Consider the following 17,282-nt stretch of genomic DNA (forward strand, 5'->3'; position numbering starts at 1 on the left):
TTGCAGTGCATGGCAGTGGACAAATAGCTAATTTCTTAAACGCGAGGGAACGAAATTTAAAGATGTGGATCTGTAGAGGAGTAAATTTACCCCTGAATAGGGCTTTTGTGTTCTGTTTGTATGAGTGGATCAGACACAGCAGTGCTGCTGGTGTTTATAAACACTGTATCCACTCACTGATCACTGAAAAAATGACTTGGAAATAAAGGTCAGACAATAGGAAAACTTTCAGTCACAAAGACCATCAAAAACGTTATGAAGAAACTGTGACATTTGTGAATTTGTGACATTAAAAAAGCAATGCATGAACCATTTTGTGGCCATACAAAGACTGTGTGAAGTAAATAATGACGATTGCACTAAAAATATTTAGATCGGGAGAAATGGGACAGTTTTTGCCATTATTTGAAACAAAATAGCTAAACAATTGATTTATTTCTGTAATACATAATATGTTCTTAATAATATGTATTTGGTGTTTGTAGTTTTACAGCTTGGGTTTTCTTTTTTTGCCAACAAACATATACTAAAACTGTCCCATTTGACCTTACATCCCACCATGCACTATTAATTAATACTACTCAAAAATCAGGTTAGTAAAATCTTGCAAATATATTGGGAACACTTTTCTAATGCATTAGAACCTTATTTTTCTAGCCAAGCTGTTCTGGATGCTGGAACAGAAATCTGAAATGTGAACAGCTGAAGGAGGTTAATGGGTGGAGAAAAACAAGTGCACTCAGGGTCACTTAGTGATCCACAATCATACAGACCTGAATGCAACATGTAAGCTTGATAATCAACAGTATGGTCAGCAGTATGAAGAGGAAAACTTACAGTTCTGATTGGTCTAATGTGATGAGATTTTGTGTATCAATACTTTTAATGGACATATAAAAAATTGCTTCTGATTGACTTTCTTTATGTGCAATTGTGATACTTAATCAAATATAAAATCAAGTTTCATTGAACCGCAGTGTGACAAAAGAGTAAGTTAGCTGCACTGTGGGATTGTTCTGAGAACAGTTGTTTAAATTTGTGCTCAGAGAATATGTTTAAAAATCTCAGATATGGACATTAAGGAGTTAAACTCAATTGCTGATAACTCATACTTGGCAAGGCAAAGTCCAGGCCACACCCGGCGTTGGATCAACAGCAGTGCAGATTAGACCATTTGTCCTAAATGTAAGGGCAATATACAGGATATGATTAGTGTTGTAATACTATAATACACGATATTGGCAAAGATATTCACTCACCCATCAAAGTCATTGAACTCAGGTTCTAATCACGTCCATGGCCACAGGTGTATTAAACTAAGCACCTAGACTCTACACACATTAGTAGAAGAAAGGGTCATTCTCAGGAGCTCAGTGAAATCCAGCATGGTACCATGATAGGATGCGGCGCCTGTGCAAAAAGTTCAGTTGTGAAATTTCCTCACTACAAAATATTCCACAGCCAACTTTAAGTGATACTATAACAAAGTGGGAGCGAGTGGGAATGAAAGCAACTTGGTCTTTTTGCCTAAAATAAGGTTAAATGGATCAGGGTCATCAGATGCTAAGGCATGATGTGTAGAGGTCACCAACTTTCTGCAGAGTCAATCTGTACCATAGACTATGTATAGCTGGAAAGAGCGCCCCCTGCTGTTTGGTTGCAGAAAGCTGTGTAACCCCACCCATCCCCATAGGTTTCAATGGCAAAACTTTCAATCATGTTTTTTCCCAATATACTATAATTCTACCTCCATTATTTAAACGCAACAGCTAGTGTAACCTCTGCTTATACTGTTAAATATCACCACAGAATTTGTGTAAAAGGGCTGGGTTACATAGACTGAGTCTCTCCACAGTCTTTCTCCCTCCTCTGGTCTCTACAGCGCAGTTGTTTCAGGATCGCCAACATGGCGGAAGATTTTGGCTTCATTTTCATTGAATGAATGGGAATGGCAACACGCCGTACATCTTTTTTACAGTCTCGGGTTTATGGCGGCTCTCTGTAAAAAACAGGGATTTCATGCATGAATTCTTTAAGGGATGTGGTTTTGGGAGAAATTTTGTCATTAGGGGAGGGGCTTAAAATAGTCAAGGAGCATGCTCGGAGAGAGACCCGCGCAAATCAAAAAGCCAGTCGAGGTGGAAGGAACTTCAGGTACAGTATTAACTGTAAAAAACCCTTTTTGTGGAATAAAACATGCACGATATGCTAGAAAATATATCTGGATAAATCGATTTATATCAGTTTAATCTGTTTAAGAAACTTCAGGTACAGTATTAACTCGAGAAAGAATTTTTTGTGGAATGAAACGTGCACGAAACACTGAAAATTATTAGAAATATATCTGGATAAATCGGATTATATCAGTTATATCAATCATATATATATGGTATCCATATACCTGGATGTTGTGGCGGGTATTTCATGTCAGTGTATTTTAATCTGATTTATATATATCTGGTATCCAAATACCTGGATGTTGTGGTGGGTATTTCATGTCAATGCAGTTTAATCTAATAGTATCCAAATACCTGGCAATACGGGGTCCATGGTAGCAGCATCCAAAATTAGATCACTAAGCTGTTTGGCAATATAGTGTGTATGAATTTGCTGCAGTTTTTTCAAAAAGGTTGTTATATGAGTGATTTTAGTGTAATGAAATTTATTTTCAGATATTTACAAATTAGAATGGTGTGTTATTTTTGTATTTATTTTTTTTTTCTCCAAGACTTTCTTATTTACTATTAACATTTTCCTCTTATATTAGGAAGTTACATGATGGCTGAGCAAGGCAGTGTTGATTTAGGTAAGGATTTAATCCCTTCAATATTTTTTTGTTCTCTTTCTGGTGACCCCCATTATTGCATTGCACACTTGAATGATTTAATGATTGTCCCAGTAATCAGTTGATTTTACTGTTTGTTGCTTCTTTGTTGTTTTGCAACAAGTATTTGTGTTGCAAGACTGGTTTAGTTAAATTAGTTTCCTCGTCTTCCATCTCCAAACACACATCCCTAACTTTTATTTGAATCTTGAAGACTATTTGCATGATGTACAAAACAGTAAAATTTAGAATCATTAGCTCTTTTGGGTGTGTTGGTGATTTTTGTAACGTGAATTGTAGAATTTGTTGGTCATGTTCAACATTCTCTTCCATAAAATGTATTATTTGTTTTTTTGATTGTGCAGACAGGCTTCCGGCCTGTTTTACGGTTCTCACAAAAACCAACACACAAATCGCAGGATTTGTTTCAACCGAACAAGAGCTTGAAACTGTTTTGGAGTGCCATAAGCGGGCAACTATGACCTCTTTCAATATCTGGTAAGAATTTAGTTGCGTTGTGCATTTCGTTGTTTTTAATTTCCTAAAGGGAAAGGGAAGCCAACTATTTTGCTTACATACTTTTCAAATTTTCTATCAAATGTCTTATAAATTTCATTCAACATTACTCTTTATGCTTGTCTTAGCTGACATTAGAACTGAGCAAAGGTGTAGTTGTAAATCTAATTTCTAACATTCTGTATGGCTAAAGTGGAAAAAATAGCAGTAAGGAATGACCTGTTAATCATTATTACATGTTCTATAAGTATGCATCATTGATGGCACAACATTTTGTTATATTTTTTCCTTTCATTAAACCTTTTAATACTATTGCCTTTCAAAACTTATATAAAGCATCACCTCAATATTTAAAGTTACCAGTTCATCAGTACTTTTAAGAATATATTTCTCAAGGGTAAATAAAAACAAACACTGATTTATCTAGGTAGTTTAGCTTGTATAGATACCTTACATTTTATGAAATGTAAAATTTCAGGGACCTCCCTGAAATCAGCTTTTGCAACTTCGGATGTCTGCCAATGACAGGAAAAAAAGGAAAAATCTCCACATAGAATTCTTTGGCAGGTGGAGGATTATTCAAACAATGTGCCATTAATAGTGACAAATCGCTTGATTTATTCCTGTCAACATGGGAAAGGAAGAAATCGAAAGACATCTGAAAAAGTACGTTATTTTACTCATCTCTTTTTTTTTTGCTTTGACTTGACGGTTATCATAATTGTTTATGTCCTCACTTTTGATCATTTACAGTGTATATCTTATTTGTTGTTAAAATGGTAATTGTTAAACAAGTGACTTCTAGGAGTAGATGCCAGAGTTATGGTGGTCATTTCAAATCATGTCTCTTACAAAAATTTTTTTTGTTTTGGTACAGCTTTGTACAGGAGAAGAGCATGCCTATACAGGCAAACGGAAATTACTACAGATTCAGACAACAAACAAGAAGAACTGTCCCGCAAAACCTTTTGTTCGCAACATAACAAGGTATGTTTTAGGGATATTGTTTTATTTATACAGTCACTTTTTATGTTGGCTTTCCAAACACACAAACAAGCTCCACATCACACACATGCCTCAATTTACTACCTAACAACCACCTGGGAGACTATGTCATCATTTTACTGCCAAAAGTCAAGAGCGAAGTTTTTGAATGCAAGAGCCTATTTCATGCAGCGCTCAATGAAATTTAATTGCTTGTGTGTAAAATATAGGTGTGCTCTCATAGATTTTATTTGCTCACGTGTAAAATATAGGTGTGCTCTCACAGATTTACCACTCTCTCTCTCTCTCTCTCTCAGATTAACTCTCCTCTTGTACGAATCTGTTCGAGAGCGTGCGCTCGCGCTCAACTTCCCCCTCGCGGTCCCTGCTCAAGCGCGGAGCTTTTCTCTGCAACCATAGACTGTATATAGCTGGACAGAGCATCGTCTCTCAAAAGTGAAGCCACCACAGGTCGGGCGCCCCCTGCTGTTCGGCTGCAGAAAGCCGTGTAACTCCACCCATCCCCATAGGTTTCAATGGCAAAACAGACAACTTTCAATCACGTTTTTTTCTAATATACTGCAATTCTACCTCCTTTATTTAAATGCAACAGCTAGTGTAACCTCTGCTTATATTGTCATTTTTTATATCCCCACAGAATTCGTTTTTTAAAACGTTATTCGGCTCTATTCAAAAAAGGTGTGGTTATGGTAAAAGGGCTGCTTATGGGCGGGACCAATAACAGACCGTCAGCTCCGCTCCGCCCCGCTCTGCAGTCGGGGACCGTGAGGCAGCCCTCATGGGGGCGGGGTTATTCAAATGAGTAGGCTGCTCTCCACAGTCTTTCTCCCTCCTCTGGTCTCTACTGCGCAGAATCGGGTGGCAGGATCGCCAACATGGCGGAAGATTTTGGCTTCATTTTCATTGAATGAATGGGAACAGAGACACGGCGTCCATCTTTTTTTACAGTCTCTGACTGCAACAAAGCTGCCAAAAGTCTCCAGCCAATCAGACGTGGCAACAGGATTTGACCAATTCAATTCCTAATGCCGCGTGCTCTGCATTCCCATTGGATGAAAAAACTGCAATGATATATCATCCTCGTGTGCTATCTGGCTGTTCTTAATGTTTCGAGAGCGTGCGCTCGCGCTCAACTTCTCCCAGTGTTCTCATGGAGCGGTCCCTGCTCGAGCGCGGAGCTTTTCACTGCAACAAAGCTGCCAAAAGTCTCCAGCCAATCAGACGTGGCAACAGGATTTGACCAATTAAATTCGTAATGCCACTTGCTCTGCATTCTCATTGGTTGAAAAAAACGCGATGAAAACCGCAATGAATATATATATATATATATATATATATATATATATATATATATATATATATATATATATATTCCGAAGTTAAGTATTATATTTATTATATGTTATTATATATATTATCATAGGCGTAGGAACCGGGGGGGATGGGTGGGACATGTCCCACCCAATATTAGAAACAGGTGGATTTGTCCCCCCCAAAAATGACATCTTTTCGCTCAGATCAGCTGTACTATTAATGAGGAGACAGACCGGACCAATCACAAAGCCGGTTCAGGTATTAAGTCCCGCCTCTCAGTAGAAACAGCCAATCAGCTTGCTGGTTTTGCGCCGCGCGAAGGAGAGGCAGTTTGCTGTTGGGGAAGCCCCGCCCCCTCGCTGTGAGATTTAGCAGCGGGATCGGGCTGCAGCAGCTTCAGCTGATTTTAAAACAGATCTGGATATACGGAGATTTTTCTAAAAGAAAGGTAACGATAGGCTAACCACTTCAACTGTGATGATATGTTTCTGCTAGCTGGTTAAAAATACACGTCTCTGAATCAGCCCACAGATTAAACCCACTGTGATTAATAAACTGCAGCTGTGTTAGTGAGTTAGCTTAACTTTGGAATGAGCTAGATTGGGAGTCAGGATTAAAGAAAAAAAAAACTATATATGTAATGTTCAACTTGCCCTGTACCTGATCAGCTAATCACTGTTTCATTTTCAATTAATTTAGGATTACAGGACTTACTGTGAGCTATAATGAACGAATATTCATTTAGCTAACTAGTTAACTAGAAGCCAGATGTAGTGGATAGCCAGAATGTAGTACAGTACTTTGTGTTAGTAGTTTAAAGCAGTTTCTTAACCCCGATCACTGCCCCCAAATTTTTCCACCTGATCCAGCTGATCAGCTAATAAGCAGTAATTTACTGAGTTTACCTGTTAAAATCCTTTAAAGTCAAAGTCAAAGTCAAAGTGGTTTTTATTGTCATTTCAGCTATATACAGAGTACACAGTGAAACGAAACAACGTTCCTCCAGGGACCATGGTGCACATAAACACAGTGTAGACAGAACAATAGTGCAACAGTACAAAAGTGCAGACAGACAATACAACACCATACAGACAAAGAATAATAAATAACAAGACAGTGTGCAAATTTAGCCCCCTATGGAGCCTAAATTAATCATTATGTATATCCAGCAGTGTATTAGACACATCATACCACCACTAACTTTATTAAATGCATTTAAAGCAGAGAAAGCTGTAGAATATGCAGAACAGTGTTAATATGCAGTAGAATATGTAAGAACTGGGTTGAGAAACACTGCTGTAACGTGACTTCTGTTCATTTGTATTTCACAGTAAGACCACATGTCCTGATGTTTATAAAAATCTCTATGAAACTTAAAGTTACATTCTTTTACATAAAAGTACACCATCTTAAGAAGAGCTCTCAGTAAAAAAAAAGTGCAGGAGAAAATGTAAATATACAACAGAATTGACATAATAATAATAATAATAATAATAAACAAATCTGTTATATTATTTTAAATATTAGGTGATAACTGATTATTTTTGTCGTATGTATATTATTCAGACATTGCATGCATAATTTTTTCTAACAACAGTAAATGTAACGTGGAGTAACATGTTTAGGTTGTTAAATCACCTTATAATAATAATTTACTTTTAGAGTGGGCTTGGGTTCATATTGGCAAATGTGTCCCCCCCAATATCAAGTCCGCTCCTACGCCCTTGTATATTATAGTATTCCGAAATTCATTCCAGCTGTATTGAGACTGCCTATCTAGCTTGTCTAGCTCTGAGCTGATAATGTAATAATAAAAACAATACAAGAAAGCATTTTACTTTATTTTATTTGGAATTTATTAAGTAAACGTTGATTTTTAAATAATTTTAAGCAAGGATAATAATAATAGTTTGTATTTTTATTATTATTATTTTAACCCTTTCCAGACGACGGACGCGCGGGCGCGTCAAACGCAGCGTTGCTGGGTGTTTCTATAAATAGATTTGCAATAATACGGCACAGAAACACAGTTCAAACATTTCCTGAATCAACAGAGTCCGCCCTTTTATGATATCCAATCCTGAGTCTGTACGTCACTCAGGTCCGGATTTATATGCCTTTTAGACGAGCAATACGGTCCGCCTCTCTTGTGTGACTGGTGGATTCGCGTGTCTATCACCAGCCTCTCATCTGCGACTGGTGGATTCATGTGTCTGTCACCAGCCTCTCATCTATAATTGGTGGATTCATGTGTCTGTCATCTCTGTTGGTTGTGTAAAACTGACCAATAGGCTTTCAGAAAATCACAAAAAACCCTCCCACACATGATTACATCAGTCTGAGTCATATAGAAAGACACGTGGGGGCGGGGTGTAAACAGTTCACCGCGGCTCAAGTTACAGCAGCGTTAGAGAAGCAGCGGTTTTAGGTAGAAGTGCATCAGCGGCTTTGATTCTTATAATGAGGAAAAATATAGAACCGATCAGGATCCAACTGAAGATCTGTGAGTGTATTTAGTGTATTTATAAAACTGTCACTCATTAGGGATGTTTTGTTATGTGAGTTCGCGAGCTAGCGAGCTAAATGCTGCTGCCGTATGTAGAGAAAGGATCTTTGGGGAAACGCAGGGCTGATAGAGAAGCTGGAATCTCTCTCTCTCTCCCTCTCCCATACACACACGCGAACACACACACTCACACACTCTCTCTTTCACACACACACACACACACACACACATACCGACACTCTCTCTCTCTCTCTCTCTCTCTCTCTCTCTCTCTCTCTCTCTCTCTCTCTCTCTCTCTCTCTCACTCACTCACTCACTCACTCACTCATGCACACACACAGTAAACACTGAAGCTAGTTAGGTTTCTATAGTCATGATCTGACAAAATTGATTAGTACACAGTAAATATTTACTTTGCTATTGGAAAATTCATTTTCTACCCATTAGTAAATATTTATTGTATAAAGTTTTTCTTTCTTTTAGTAAAAGTAAGCTTCACTTACAAATTGCATACAAATAAACATTTTATGACCACTGATGGATTGTGCCATATATATCATACTGTTATGTTCAAATTAGACTTTGTTGTATTTAGTTTTATTCTTAATTTTTATTTGTGTGTGTAGTGAATGCAAAACACTGGTAGTCTGTTTAGGTGTAAAGTGAAGTGTAGTGAAATAAAAGAGAGTAAATCCACCGTCTCTTCAGGTGGGCTCTTCTGCATTCCACTTAGGTGAGTGGGAGAAAGGGAAACTTAGTTAGCTTTTATATGTGAAAGTAGGCATTTTCTAATGAACAGACAATGTTTTTTAATACAGTAAAGTAAACATTTACTAATGAAGTGATTTTTTTTATGTTTATGTCCAAGTTTATGGCTGTTTGCTGTTGTGTCAAGTAGAATGGCAACATGCTACTGAATAAACGTTTTTACAAAAAAATAATTTTATATCTTTATTTTACATTTATATATTATTTTATATATAGTTAACTACTGATGTGAAGCTAAGACTTTAGTAAATCAATTTCAAGCACCAAAACATTTTATCCACACGAGTAAAATATATTTTTAACATTATATAGGAATAATTTTTAAATCGGATTTCACATTTTTGAGGTTTAGGGCCACATAATCTCTTCATACATCCTCCAGGCCACTTATTCCCTTATTATTGAGATAGTTGAGATTATTCTGAACATTTTGATATAAAATATGTGGGTATTATTTTAAATGAAAGTGCCTTTAAAGGCAAAATTAAGAAAATATCCAAAAATCGGGATTATTCCCCTAGTCTGGAAAGGGTTAAGAGATCTTAGACTGCACATATATGTCTTAAATATAAACTACAAGACATTTTAAATTAGTAGCTGAAATATGTTGCTCTGAAATAATACATTATAATATCCTTGCTTAAAATTATTTAAAAATCAGGTTACAGTAGAAGTTACATGAGGTAGGATGGCAGGGGATTTCATTGCAGTTTTTTCATCCAATGGGAATGCAGAGCACGCGGCATTAGGAATTTAATTGGTCAAATCCTGTTGCCACGTCTGATTGGCTGGAGACTTGGCAGCTTTGTTGCAGTGAAAAGCTCCGCGCTCGAGCAGGGACCGCTCCGCAAGCACACAGGGGGAAGTTGAGCGCGAGCGCACGCTCTCGAAACATTAAGAACAGCTAGCAGCACACGAGGATGATATATCCGAGAGCGCGCGCGCAGATTCGTACAAGAGGAGAGTTAATCTGAGAGAGAGCATGGTTAATTTGTGTGAGCACACCTATATTTTACACGTGAGCAAATAAAATCTGAGAGCACACCTATATTTTACACACGAGCAATTAAATTTCATTGAGCGCTGCATGAAGTAGGCTCTTGCATTCAAAAATTTTGCTCTCGAATTTTGGCAGTAAAATGACGCCATAGGAGACCATTATAACTAGCAACACTAGCAACCAATAGCCTAGCAACCATTTAGCAACTACCTGAGATATAACTGCCCATGGATGCTAGGATACCGTAGCACACATCTGGTGACACTATAGCAATACCCAACAACCACCTGGGATATCATAGAAACCTATGCAACAATGCAAGCGTGCCCAGGCACGGATAGTGCTTCATGTTTACCAGATCGACTAACAATCATTTATGAGTCAATATTGCATTAATGGACAGGAATAAAAATAAATAAATAATAATAAATAGTCAAAATCCACTGTGATTAATGTGGGTGCTGTAAAAAAATACTTTTCTATTTTTCTAAGTATTTTTCTATTATCATAAATAATAATTAACTTAAAGAAATATAGTTTATGTACCATGGAAATATACTTTAAAGCTTTATACGGTGTGCACTAAAGCTTCTTACTATAATCCCAATACTAAACAAGGTAATAAAGATAATCAAATGCTTTTTAAATAAAGGTGTGATACTATGAAAGGCAACATGACTTGACATGTCTACTATAAAATAAAGATGAGCTTAAATGTATGGATAGCAAAGAATAAGGAATAAAGGAAATAAGATTTGCTGTGGGTGTGACCGCATCAGTCTAGTTAGGTTTTGCAGCTTCTGAAAAGTGACGGCACCTTAAATACAGAAGTTCTATCCTGTGTTGATTTTTTTTTTTTTTTTTTTGAGAGAAAACTAATCTAGTGAGATTAGAGATACTTATCTCTGTCAGGGATGGCTACCAGAGAGTAAAAATAGGTAGGGCTTGCCCGGCTGATCAGGGATCAAAAGTATCTAACTCTGTGTCAGAAAAAATTCTCTAGTGCGCCTAGGGGGGTTCTTGACACGATACCAGGTAATGTACATATTGTCCTGTAAACATTGATGAGGAGAAAAAGAGACCTGTAAATACTGACTAGGATAAGAAGAGAAATTATCTCAGGAGCATTGCTTGAATTTGCTTCTGCTTGCTCACAGTGTGTAGTTGACGTCTTCCGTACCAAAAAGACTGTGTGCGAGTGTGAGTCTGATCAGTGAATGTGCGGAGAGTTTGAAGGAGTTGCGGTCTCTTAGACAGGTGTGGACGACCTAAGTTCTGAGAGCTGAGTCAGGTTGTTGCTTTTAAGTATATTCACTTTTTTTCTTTTATTTGAAACTTTACCATTTTTGAGGACATTTCTTGTTTAAGTTTTTTGGGCATAATAAACAGACCATTGTTACTTTGAACAATATAACCAAGTAAAGAACGGCAGCGTGAGTGGGTGGTAACCAGTATTGTGTTTTACTTACATTTAAAAAAAGTATACAATTGTGACAAATGGAGGGAGAATTTAACAGAGAGAGCAGAGATGATGGTTGGGAAAATGAAAAAGAATATGTAACATTAGAGAGTTTATTTTAGAGATTATTCATTTGATGGTCACTGCTTCAGCTGGACAAACAGGTAAAAGGGTGTAAAAGAAGGTTTGTGGGAAATGGCCCAGAAAAGACTAGAGAGGGCTGGGGTTTGTGGGACCCTAAATTAGGATATTAGGGATCAATATATGTTATATTACTCATATATTAGTACAATTTGGCCATATATGAACGAGTTTATTGAGTTCAGTTAAAACTCTGTCTGCTCTTCCTCAGTAAGGCCCAGTCTGTACCAGGCTGCTGTGAACTGAGGGGGAGACAGATAAGAAATATGCTTATCATACCAGGTGTCTCAAGAGGCCCAAGCTCCCACGGGAAAAGCTGGGCAGGAGAAGGAAAGGTGGAACCAAAAGCCCCCACCTTTGTTCACCCAAATACTGTATAAAAGTGTGTGTATTCCTCTGTATTATCAGAAGACTGAAGCTTGTACCATCAGAAGACTGAATCCTCCTGACTGAATCTGGCTGACTTCAAGAACAATAAAGAATCAACTTAGAACTTCGGAACGATTCGCCTTCTCCTTTCTTTAAACTTAAGGTTCTCGTCTGTTTTTATCTTCTTTCTTTTGAATTTAAAGCTTTGTAGTGATGCATGACTAGATAACTTTAAAGAGTCTGTTTTAAGCTAGCCCAAGGCTTCCCTTTAAGGGAGGCCTTAAAGAGTCGTCAGATTACGCACGACAGGTTCTAGCAAAAGGGAGATGGAAGGGGACAGTTCAGAATAAACAGGTCTATAAAAAATAATCCAGCTTCTGTCTGCATTTACTGACTGGTTTATTTGTGTGTGGTTTAAAACTGAGTTTATCATACCACCATATGCCAAAGGTAATATATTTGGTGACTCTGTCAATGGTGGATGTTTTCAGGCTAGTAATATTTACAGTACTTAAATTAGTATTTAGAGATCTGGACCACAGCATGAAGTTTTCATGGCACTTAAAACTAGTTTGTGTTTATACAATGCCTGCTGTATAGCATAAAATGAGTTCTGTAATTTTCATGCTACTGCATGAACAAAATCACCTGGGCAATATAAAATTGTGTCATCTGCATAAAGGTGGATTTCACGGTCTGAGGTAAAAGCAGAGGCAGCTATATAAATTATGGATATTACAGTTTTTTCTCAATTGGTTTGGCTCATTTCTTGAAACTGAGATGACATTTTCAAAATAACATGGACAAATTCCCAAACTAACTTGCGGTTCCTCATAACAGAATGGCATTTCTCATTGCTTTCATCACATTTCAAATGCTTTGTACACGTCTCAAGCACTTAGTACATATTTGCAAATGATTATGTACAAGTAGCCTACACGTAACACAACCATCCTACATTTAGTACATTTTCCAAAAGAATGCATCTTGTTGATCTATCCCAATTGGTTGGTTCTCAGTGTATTGGTTGTTCTCTCCATTCTTTGTAACATGTCAGCACAATTTCATCGTATAAGTCATCATCTGCAGAATAGGATGGCTCAGGCATTCACAACGCTTCTTCCCATGGTGCATTGCTAAAGAACACATCAGATGTGATGTTGATGAGAATTTATGGCCAAACAGACTGCAACGGATGGATGTCCAGGAAGATGAGGAGGGTGACCAGGAGAGAGAGGGGAGTGACACAGAGTAGTCAGAATGTTACTGTACTGCATTTGTGATGCTTGACTATTTTGTTTTTTTTTACATACTGTAATGTATTTTGTTTTGTTTTTGCAGTTTTTTGTATTTTGTATACATAGTATATTTGATAATTTTTTCTTTGTATTTTTTCTTTTCTACCTACAGTAATGTGTAAAGATGTACTTGTAAATAAAAATAGTTACAATTTCCTCAGCAGAATGAGTGCAGTGTGTGTGGTGTGAAAATTGTATTCCTTTAGCTAGACCTTGGCCATAAAGACAAAACATCTAAGCATTTTGACTTTCAGTACTTACACAATGCCAAAGGGACAATGCATTTTGGGGGCACTGATATGAGCATGTGATGAGGATCCATGTAGTTGTGCTGCACCGTCCAGTTTATTTTGACAGGAGGACGAAAAGAATGAAAATGTGCCAAAACAGGATCTATGCCATTTTTATGGTACTGACTATTTATATGGGAGAGGAACTTCATTTTTAAGCAAGAATGAACTGTTTTGGGAGACATATGACGACATTTTGCTGGTTATCTGAAGTGTTGCGAAGAACTGTAAGTCTGTTTGGCCAATTTACCTTATAGTTATAGGAATGTCATCTCAGTTTCAAAAAATGAGCCAAACCAATTGAGAAAAACTGTAAATCAAACTGAACCCAAAATTGAACTTTACGGTATGTCTTTAGATACCGATGCCAAATCTGATTCAAAGTTGTTTAATTACATGCAGAGGAGTGTGGGAGGAAAAGTGATAATGATTGTGAAAGGTGTGATTGGAGATTAACCACACCTTCACACTCTTATTCTTAATTGTTTTATATATTTATATGCACATTATATTATTTTTACGGTTCACTTAATAATTTAGCTTTATGATCTTTGCTCTTTTTAACTTGTGTCACAGTGACACAAGGCTTTGTAAGTTGTTTGTACTTTTTCAGGAATCAGGAAGGTCAGACTGTTTTCATCAACAATGAGAGCTGTGAGGTGAACGTGACCCTGAGTGGCAGAGAAGCATCACTGCTGTTCTGGGACCAGTGCATATGAACTAGGAGACAACAAGCTATCTGAGTGAAGTGCTGGGAACCTCTCTTCACATAGCCAGCGCATGCCTGTTCTACATGGCGTAAAGTCCTACACTGGCCAGAAGACCTTTCCATCCACTCTTTTCCTCTGTTTCATCTTCTCACAGACTTTACAACACTTAACGATTGTTTAAAACAAAAGGACTGTCTGCTGTGTTCATGAAGGACACAGAGCTGAACAACACCATGATAAGAACTTGTGGCTCAGACAGGCTGGAGCTGATCACGTCACTGGAACTGGACAACAAGCTGTTAACTGGACTCTGCTGATGTAATCATACTGATAGATTCTATCCAATTGCATTGAATTCTCTTGATTCACATGTCATTGGCATAAAAGTATAGCTGCTTGAATGAAGCCTGTGTTGTGTGAAGGGAGGAGACACCCAAGGGTCTTCAGTCCCTTAACTGGCTTTCTCTCTCTCATTCTCTGTCTCTCGTTCTCTCTCTGAGTAGGTGGTCTCTACTGCGCAGACTCGGGTATCAGGATCGGAAACATGGCGGAAGGTTTTGGCTTATTTTCACTGAATGAATTACAATTACAACTATAATGGATTAAATTAAAAACAGGTCAGTTAGCGCGCTGCTAACCTCAGGATGTTTATAACTACGGAGTTTAGTGGACACACCATGGCTGCAGGGTTAGACTTTTGAAGGCTACTGAAGACTATTAAAGGCTATTGGAGGTTATTGAAAGGGTTATTGGGGGCAGAAATCAGTAAAGGCTGGTTAGATAAGTGCTCGTCCTTTGCTGTGGTGAAACTGCGACTAGCGCTGTCACAGTGATGTTTACTGATGTCATTAAAACAGATTTTGTCAGGTATTGTCTAATAAAAATGTACACTCATGAACAACAACCAGGCTCTAGGGCCAGCAGAGAAGTATACTTCAGACGACAACCAAAATGTCTGAAGAAATGTGGGGGAATAGAACTGAATTATGTTAAAAGGAGCACAAGAACTGTCGCAAGGTTCACTCATGAATATAGATGCCATAAGCATTGTAAGGGACTTGTTTATTAATATAAACTAATATAAACTTACCATGGACGCAGTTGTAGGCCTTAGGGATCGATTAGGTCCTACTTAAGGCAGTGCAAAATAGGATGGTAATGGATACGCTTTTGGCAGAAAAAGGGCAAGGGTCTGTGGATGTTCTGAGATAGTTGTTGTACATTAATCCCCAATAATATTGCCCAAGATGGGCCGGTAACACGTTCGCTATAAGGGCTGAGAACACTTTCCAATGTAATACATGAAAACCCTCTTGAAAACTGGATTGTGAATTCGTTTGGCCAATGGAAGAATCTGAATATCACTGATGATGTCTGTTGCTGTTTTTGGTGTTTTTGTGGATGTTGTTGCATACCATGTATTCAGGCATTAATTGAGTATGTGAAGGAATGCAGCTGAGATAGTAGACAGAAACTCACTGAGTTCTCTAAAATACTTCTCTGTTTTAACTGTCCGTTACCTTTAAGATCTGTCCGTTAGCACCTACGCCTGAGGATAAGGCCGTTGGGATACTACTGTGTGTGTTAAGACAGAAACGATTTAGGACAGACAACGTCTGATCAAGAGCAGCCAGAATCATTTTTTGGGGAACTGTTTAGGGTGCCTTCCTCCGTGACCTTGATGTGAGGTTTGTCTATAAATGCTTGTGTCTGTGACTGTTCGGACCAGTTGCGTGCACAGACATTTTGGGGGGCAAGTGCTCAGGGGAGAAAAAGGGTACTTTTTAGCGCACGTGGAACACTTCATTATAAAAATAATTACACACACATGTTGAATGAAATTTTACTTTTTTGTAACATTCTCTGAACGTGAGTTTTCAATGGAAAATGTTTGTGTGAGCTGATTTCAGGGCATTCTGTTTTCACTCATTTTTAATCACTCAGGTTTCAAACCGGCCTCAGTAAAATCTTAATAATAATAATAATAATAATAATAATAATATATATATATATATATATATATATATATATATATATATATATATATATATATATATATATATATATATATATAAACAAAGTTTCAAAGGGGCACTTTGGTTCATAAAAGGGCAGAGTTGGTGGTGCTTTACCACCTGATGTCTATCCCTGCACGCCTCTGCTTCGGACTACTTCTTTTTAACTCCTTGTGAGTAGAATTGGTCCCAAGAAGTCTCTGTACAAATACATTTTGAAGTGCACGTCCAGGTATCCAGTCTCAGTCCTAGTCTCTATCTTTTGTGCTTGTGCACCTAAGAAAACAAGTTAGGCACACCAGTGCAACCAGTGCAAAATGTGCAAAAAAAAGACTAAAACCCTGACTCCACAGCTATCACTCAGGACACACACTCATACTCATACACAACACCTATACATTGATAAGTCAACTTTAGAAAGTTTGTTTATTTGTCCATTTATTTGGGGGAATTTTATAGGTATCTAAAATAATGATTATCTTGTTGTAGCTACAATGACTTTATTGTGCCAGAGGGGGCCAGCAGAGCCAGAAAACAAATGGCTTTGGAGCGTCATTGAAAAAACAGGAAAAACTAAATATGTCAAAAATGACCCATATGAGCCTTCCTCTGAAAAATGCACATGAGAACCACCATGTCTTAATAGAAAGCACCTTTTCAAGAAATATACATACTGCTGTGCATGAAGAAATAAACGAGTATGTTTCCCTGGGTATCACAACAGTACTTTTTCTCAAAAAGGTTCTAAAACAATATGTGAAAAATGAACTCTGCACTGCAGATGTTATCCTGCCTCAAGTGCATGACCAGGCATATTATCCATCCAATCATTCTATTCAAAACCATGTACATTTGGCTTTAGTTGCTGGAAAATACTAAGGTCTGGATCAGGGGTGCGTTTCCCGTACAACGACAGAGCCTAGCATTGAACTAACGTGGTACGATGCATCGTTAAACTAACTAACATCTGAAGTACGACAGTTTCCCGAAACCATCGTACTTTGTTGGTACCACAGAAGTCTGAACTATGTTGGTTTGAACCACCGTGGTCTTAACTAAGGTGTTTC

General features: G+C 37.7%; 1 long non-coding RNA gene across 1 annotated transcript; it reads left to right on the plus strand.

Moving 5' to 3' along the window:
• Positions 1-4,223: 4,223 nt before the first annotated feature.
• LOC125802280 (uncharacterized) lies at positions 4,224-14,605 on the plus strand. Its single transcript, XR_007439313.1, has 2 exons — positions 4,224-4,327; positions 14,104-14,605. It is a non-coding gene; the product is annotated as an uncharacterized LOC125802280 (long non-coding RNA).
• The last annotated feature ends 2,677 nt before the right edge of the window (positions 14,606-17,282 follow it).

The sequence above is a fragment of the Astyanax mexicanus genome, chromosome 5 (assembly GCF_023375975.1).
Source record: "Astyanax mexicanus isolate ESR-SI-001 chromosome 5, AstMex3_surface, whole genome shotgun sequence".
Lineage (NCBI taxonomy): Eukaryota > Metazoa > Chordata > Actinopteri > Characiformes > Acestrorhamphidae > Astyanax > Astyanax mexicanus.